At 35.6% G+C, this 7,943-nt stretch overlaps 1 protein-coding gene across 1 annotated transcript in view; it reads left to right on the top strand.

Moving 5' to 3' along the window:
• Positions 1–1,187: 1,187 nt before the first annotated feature.
• Positions 1,188–7,943, top strand: part of LOC142332979 (retinal guanylyl cyclase 1) — a 424,869-nt gene continuing 418,113 nt past the window's right edge. Inside the window, exon 1 of the mRNA XM_075379736.1 lies at positions 1,188–1,344. The gene's annotated coding sequence lies outside the window, so the exon portion shown is untranslated. The remainder of the gene's footprint in view (positions 1,345–7,943) is intronic.

Genomic DNA, 7,943 nt, shown 5'->3' with positions numbered 1-7,943 from the left:
AGCCATTTATCACGCATATGAAGAAATTGGCAAAAACATCAAATTTTTAATTTGAAGTTATGACTCGCATAATCTTACACATCATTATCAAAGCTTGTCAAAGTCATTCTGAGATATCGTCCTAAAATTATTTTTTACATTTTTGAGCGTTTAATTTATGGGTGGTGTTTTACAAATTTTTTACAAATTTTTATTATTTCTACTTTTTAGTGGATATAATATACGTATGGTTTTTAGAATGCTGTTTCTTGAAAATATACTTAACGCTGCTTACGTTGTAACGCTGCTTATGCTGCTGCTTAAGTATGCCTTGCGTTGTAAATATGTAACATTTTATACAAAAAATTGTATTATTCTTTTATATAAAGTGTATCTTCTGTAATAAAACAGAAGAAGGAAGGCGAAAGGAATTTCCTCTAGAAAATAAAGAAAAATCGTCGAAATCGTCCTATTTTATGAAGAACGAGGCTTCAAAACCAAACTTAAAAAAAGATTAGGATCATTGAAAACCACTTCGTTTCCTGAAATAACTATAATTGAAAGCGCTAAATTGTAAGTTGGTTCCTTTTTTTTTGTTATATTTTTGTTTTCCATATCTTGACTTAGGTGTTTGTTCAACGTGATTGACCTATATTTTCATAAAATAATAACGAAAATTATCAGCTATTTCATAATTTTATTCTGATAAAAATTGTTATTATTGTATTCTAGTGTTTTACTTTTCTTTTTTTATCGGAATTTGAATTTACTTACTTACCTATCCTCTTTTCTTTGTTTCAGATGCACTTTGGAATACTGGAAACTAAAAAAAAGAAGTAAATAAATAGAAAAAAAAAATCATTGCAGACTTTGCAGATAAAAATGATCATGAAATTGAATACACATTTAAAATTAATTGAAAAAGTTACATTTTTAATTTAACATTACTAATAAAAATTGAAGAGAAAGAAAAAAAATATTGTTTGTAATATGGAATCGATGTTTTTGTTTTATACTATTATTATAAAAGTACATTTTTGCTATAGATTTTCGTGTTGTAAACTTCGGGTATTTTGTGGTACGTAATTTATTTTTGTTTTAATTTTATTTTAAATTACGTAAATTTATTATTTCTTTATATAATAATCAGATAATAAATGATTACAACAATTTTTCTTTTCTTGTAAATTATCAGTGAATTTTACAATTTGATGATCGCAAAACGAATATTAAATAGAAAAAAATAAGGTAGAAGAAATTGAAGAAAAAATTCATAAACCGATTTAAAAGAAAAAAGTATATAAACTTTATTAAGAGAAGGAAAAATTAAGCTGTCATCATTTCTAAGGGCAGAGAAACAAAAAGGTAATTATTTTTTAATATACGTTTTAAAATATTTAAAAAATATTATTTCTACATTTATATACCCAGCTTTTTATAAAAATTAGAACTTCAATTATTTATGTAATATAATCTGTTTTGATAATCAGTTTTTCCAAGTAATCGTTCTTTATTAATTATTATTATTATTATTATCTCTTCTTTGTTATTATCTTTGTTATTATCTTAATCGACCTTATTAACCGTGTGAAACTCACTCTTCGCGCAATGTGGCAAGATAGCTGGACGGCTACGGTATACGAGGTGCGACAATAAAGGAATGAGACTGATGTGACAAAAAAAATTTTGCTTACTGTTTTACTTATGTTTAGTGTAGTCTCCTTCAAAGTACTTTCCCTCTGATTGCACACACTTATTCCAGCGCTTCTGCCATTGACGGTAACATTTCTGGAACTCATCTTCTGTAATATCCACCAAGACCCTCGTCACAGCTTTTTGGACATCTTGTGTTGTTTGAAAATGGTGTCCCTTGACCGCCATTTTGACTCTTGGAAATAGAAAAAAGTCGCACGGAGCGATATCTGGTGAATAAGGTGGCTGTGGTAGTACTGAAATTTGTTTTGAGGTTAAAAATTGCTGTACTGACAGAGCAGTATGGGATGGCGCATTATCGTGATGCAGAATCCAATTACCAGCGATGTTGGCACGGACACGAAGAACTCGTTTACGAAGTCTTTCTAAAATTTCTTTGTAGAAATACTCGTATTGGTTAACTGTTTGTCCAGGAGGCACCCACTCTTTTTGAACAATTCCCTTGGAATCGAAGAAGCAGACAAGCATGCATTTCACTATTGACTTTGACATGCGAGCTTTTTTTGGTCTGGGTGATCCCTTTGAGCACCATCGCGAACTTTGGCGATTTGTCTCCGGATCGTATTGAAAAAACCAACCTTCATCACCAGTTATAACACGGCTCAACAAATCTGGATTGATTTCCGGTTGCTCTAACAGATCGGCTGCCACATTTTTCCGTGTTTCTCGTTGTTGTTGTGTGAGATTTTTGGGGACCATTTCTGCACAAATCTTTCTCATACCAAGATCTTCGATTAGACGAACCGTTTCTCGATTGATGTTGAGTTCTTCTGCAATCATTTTCACGTATAATCTTCGATCAGATCGTACGATTTCACGCACCCTGGTCAAGGTGACATCTGTCCGTGAGGTTGATGGTCGTCCACTGCGGTCTTCATCTTCAACATTCGTTCTGCCTTCACTAAAAATTTTATGCCAACGAAAAACTTGAGCTCTTGACATAACCTCCTCTCCAAAAGCCTTGTGAAGCTTACCATAAGTTGTCGTCGCGTTTTCACCCGATTTAACGCAAAAAGAAATGGCATACCGTTGCGCAATATTTTGCAGTTTCATTTCTGACGAGAGACACAAACACGTTTTCACTTATTACAGCACAACTTACGACCGAGCAGTTGCATCAATGTGCCGCTTGGACTAGAAGTAGCTTATAGACCAAGGTCAAAGATGGTGTGCCTACGCAAGCTGCAGGGTTGCCACGTCTTGCAAAGAAAAATCAGTCTCATTACTTTATTGTCGCACCTCGTATACCAAATTCCGGTACATTAAAGGCTCTGTGTTGCTACGGGACTCCTCATACAGGAAAATTCTTCGTGAGGAAGTGATCCTCCGCCGATTGCGGATAGGACATTAAGAGAGCTAATCACGGGTATCTGATGTCAGCAGTATACGCACCTGTATGCATCCGATGCAACTGCTGCTTGACTGTGCGCCACATTTTTGTGGAGTGGATACGAATGCGGCCTTGCGTCGTAAATTTAAATTGCCCACAAATTTTCGTCAAATCCTGGGCAATAATAAAGAATTTTTACACCAGGTGTATTTATTTCTCCGTGGTGCTAATATTTTACGTATTTTTGAATAGGGGTTTTCAATTTTTTTGTGGTAGTTGTATGTTTTTGTATTTTAACATTTAGTTTAACTCTTTTGTATTGTCTTTATCTTAATATTTTGGTTTATTTTATTTTGTTTTTAACTTTCTACTTTAAGTTTTTATTTTTGTATTGTATTGTTTTTGTATTAACGTTTCATGTTTTGTTGTTCTGAGTGTTTTTTTTCTTCTAATTTTTAATTATGAATTTTTTTAACGTAGTTTGTAAAACACATACATCGTGTTCGGACGATGATAACGCCGAAGCGTTTTTCGTCCAGAAAAATAAAATAAAATAAAAGTAATCGATCTAGTTTAATTTATATGAACTAAAAATAAGAAAGAACGTAAAAAATGAATATACAATTTCGCGCAGGGGATTGTCCGTCTGAATCGTCAGTGAACAAATTGTTATTCATTGTAGCAAACAGTCCCAATAGTATCCTAACTATGCTGTATATCAGTACTAGTGGCAGTAACTGTCCTTCTTAATTTTCTTCTTCGAAAAAGTTTTTTTTTTTTTACATTGTTGATCCGTTCGTTATTATAGGATGGTTCCATCAGAAATTCCATTGTCATAAGCTAAAAAAAACAGAAATGGATCTAGGCATTTAAAAACGTTACCTGCGACCGTAAAAATAAAACTGCAGAAATTTATTTTTTCAAGACAATATTCAGCGCTTAATTTCTAATATAATCGAGAGAAGTGAATTCTATTTTTAAATACTGCCGTTGCAACGCTAACATCGATATTGTACGCGTACTCGCTGACTCACATGATTTAAAAAAAAATTTATATCGTTCTTATTCAGTTGCAGTGGCGGCTTGCGTATAGGCACTGTGGAACTGCAACGCCAGTATTTCCACTTGATATAATCAACAATATTTAATATAACGAGTCCTTTTTTCTTTAATTCTTTCTTTATACTCGTACAATATATAATCCCTAACCTTAATGTTAGAAGCCATCCTCCGGTTTATGAAAAACATACAAAAACCTTCCTTTGGAACTGTGCTATTCACAGTTCCAGCGGTGGTGTTTGGCTGTTGTACACATGCACACAAGAAGCTGCACATGAGGTTGTGAGGGGGAGAGAGCACTGTCGCTCCCGCATTGTCGACCCTGGCGGGCTGGCGGAAGGTATTTTTTTCTTTCACTCCGCGTGTGTATGAAACGTTCCTTGTTCATTTCCTTTTCTAGTTTAGTCGGTGGAAGGAATGTGAAAGCGGTTTACTTGGTTTTTCAATAGTGATCAGAAGAGGGGGTAAAGCAAGGGCTCTTTGATTGCCAAATCTGTCCAAAAACACGTTGGAAGGGCAAAAGAGATGGTAATTAGTAAAAAAACTAATTATGTATTTGTTTTTCTGTACATAGAAATTTAAACTAAGCAGCACTGGACTGTAGTGTTTTTAACCGGACATTTATTCAGTTATTATCTAACAATACTAAAAAATATTATCTGTTTTGACATTTTATTATTTATTCGGTTAAACCGAATACGGTCTTTAAGCACAATGAGCTTAAAAACCGTGTACCATATTCTTAAATGTGATAAAGGGTAGAATTAGATTATTATCCTGTTCCCAGCTATTCTATTTGATTCATTGTTTTATCGGATTTTTTATTTTACAGAAAACTTTAACCGTGGCTTTGAAAAGGTCCAAAAAAATTTCCTGGTGCAGCACTCCCACTAATTTTAGCTACGGGCCGAAACTGTTCAATTTTCTAGTCTGTACGATTATTGGAGTGTGTTTATAATATTTAAAAAAACTGAGGCACCTGCGGTGTGTCAAATTCAATCTGTGATCCATTTCTTGCATGCAAGAAACAATTAACCGGTTGAAATTCATATCGCATTTGTAACATTCATGGAACAAATGCGGTTAGTGATTTAATTGCATGGAAACGGGTGTGATTATTTAATAAAGAACTGTAAAGCTTTTACAATGATGAAATGGAGCGGCAACCGTCTTTAGATTACCTGCGATTTGGTGCGTGCAAATTGAAAAAGAAATTTAAAAAATAAGACAATTCATCATCGCATCTCTTCCCGTGTATTTTCCAAAGATTTCCGATTTGCATCTTTATGAAATTATCTCGAGAATTTGAATTACCGGAAATTGTGTGCAGTTCGAGGGCCTAAAATGCTTATGGAAATACAAAATGAAACGGTTGGGTAACGCATTGGTGTTTTTAACTCGGTCCAGTAAATAAGGCGATGACTTTTTGACCCGTATAGTCTCATATAGGGATGAGATACGGGTGTCATTTATAGCCGCTAAAACGAAATGACAATTTTCGGAAAGGGGGCATACTTTGTCGCTCTGAAAGATAAGATAAAACCGATTTTTTCCACTCGGGAGATCATGTACAAAGATTTTACGACAAAAAAGCAATTTAGCTTATCGACTTACTACGCTGAGGCTGCGCAATCAACAGTGATATCTATTGCAAATCGCCAAATGATTGATGAGATTGATTTACATTAATCTTCTTATAATTAAATTCTCTACAGTTTACGTTTAAAACATGTATGATTTATTCCCAATTTAACAACGTTATTGTACGTCAAAGGTAAAAAAAATGTGTTTTTTGACGCTATGTTTGGCGTTTTACATGGGATATCTTAGAAACTAAGAGAGATACAGTTCTGGGATCTATTTTTTAGATTTGCCAGCTCAAAAACCATAAGAAACAATTTGCCCCTTAATTGACCTTCCCAGAATTTCAGAAAGCTTTAAATTACCCGGAGGAACTCGAGCGAAATCTTTCATCCTGTATAACTCGCTAACGAAGCGTTTTCGGACCTATATTTATATGAACTTTTTTCTTATTTTTAACCTCTAGAATGAGTTGTCAAAGTATTGCCCTATCCTCCTGAATCACTCTGTATAATCTACACGATGGTATAAATTTTCATTTTCAGTAATTAATATTGAATTTCTGATAAACACCTTATCAAAAATTGGTCTCCTGCCACGTGTTTTTAGGGAAATTTCATAAGAAAGCTACCTATTGAAACGGGTACCGTGATTCGACTTCCGGAAAATATCGACATATCTTCGCGTTTCACATACCCCAGACCCCAAAACCACCACCGGTTCAAAGCTTTATATATACATTTATACGACGGTTATTTTTTTTCAAGGTCCGATCGGTCACGAAATTAAAGCCACAGTGAAAATAAAAAAAAAATTTATTTATTAGCGTAATACCAACTTTCCAATACCCTCGTCCATAGAACGGCGCCGCCTGTGTTTTCAGCCGTGTTTCTACGCCGGTCTGCAGCTCTAAGTCTGTGCCAAAATGATGTCCTCCTAGCCGGCGTTTCATTTGAGCAAAGAGATGAAAATCGGATGGAGCCAAGTCCGGACTATCAAACGCTTACCGACGAAAACGCTGCAGGAGCTTCTTTGTTACAGCTGCAGTGTGCGGCCGAGCATTGTCATGGAAAAAAACAATGCCTGATGATAACATTCCTCTCCGCTTATTCTGAATCGCCCTTCGTAGACGTTGAAGAGTCACGCAGTATGAGGGTATCGTGATAGTTGTACCACGTTCCATGAATTCCACCAAGAGAATTCCATTCCGGTCCCAGAACACAGTAGCCATACGCTTTCTGTTGGAGAAGGTTCGCTTCAACTTCTTCTGGTTTACTGGGAGAATGAGAATGCATCCGCTGTTTGGATTGTTCTTTTGTTTCTTCGGTTTCGAAATGGACCTGTGTCTCGTCCCCTGTTAAAATTTTGTTCAAAAAATCTTCTCCTTCATTATGGAATTATGTTATGGTATTATTACATTATGGAGAAACGTTAGGGGGCGTCCATTCTCATTGTTTTGTGTTGGTCGGACAGCATCTTTGGAACCCATCTCGCACACAGTTTGCGGTATTGAAGTCTCTCACTCGCAATGGTGTAGATAGCTGGCCTTGAAATTTCAGGAAACGAATCGCTCAATACAGAAATTGTGTACCGACGATTTTTTCGAATCGCCTCATCCACTCGCTCAACGAGATCATCGGTTGACACTCGCTTCCTTCCCTGACCGCCTGCATCATGACCATCTGTACGTCCTGCTTTAAAATTCCTGCACCATTGTCGCACTTTGCTTTCACTCGTTGAAGTTTCACCGTACACATTACTTATTCGTCGATGAATTTCAGCCGCATTACACCCCTCAGCCTTAAGAAATCGAATTACCGCACGCACTTCATACTTACGGGGGAGATGCTATTGTTGTAGACATGTTTACGTGCTAGCTGCGTGTTCAGAACTAAACGAAGTGATGCAGCGTGATTAAAGGCCATACTAGAGATGCTGCGTATCACATATGTGCAAAGGTTCATCCGATTTTTGCACGGGTTTTTATTTAAAGCCAATCGCTTTCAATTTGATACATAAAATACAACGCCCAAAATCTCGGTCAAGTTCGTTAATAGGCAAAATCAAACCACGGGGGTAGAAATGCGGGGCTTTTTAGAAGAAAATAAAATATCGCTATAACTTTCTTATTAAATAAAATATCGAACTCCTTTAAAGTTCCTACTATATTTTTTTTGGATAAGGGCTTAAAACCTATCTAAGTAAAGTTTTTGGATATTACCAATCGTTGGCCCAGGGGGTGGAAAAAATGGGGTTTCGAAGATAAAAAATCATACCTCCC

Source organism: Lycorma delicatula, chromosome 12 (assembly GCF_047948215.1).
Source record: "Lycorma delicatula isolate Av1 chromosome 12, ASM4794821v1, whole genome shotgun sequence".
In the NCBI taxonomy this organism is placed as follows: domain Eukaryota; kingdom Metazoa; phylum Arthropoda; class Insecta; order Hemiptera; family Fulgoridae; genus Lycorma; species Lycorma delicatula.
The sequence above is the reverse complement of the archived record's forward strand: the minus strand, read 5'-3'. Positions and strand labels throughout refer to the sequence as shown.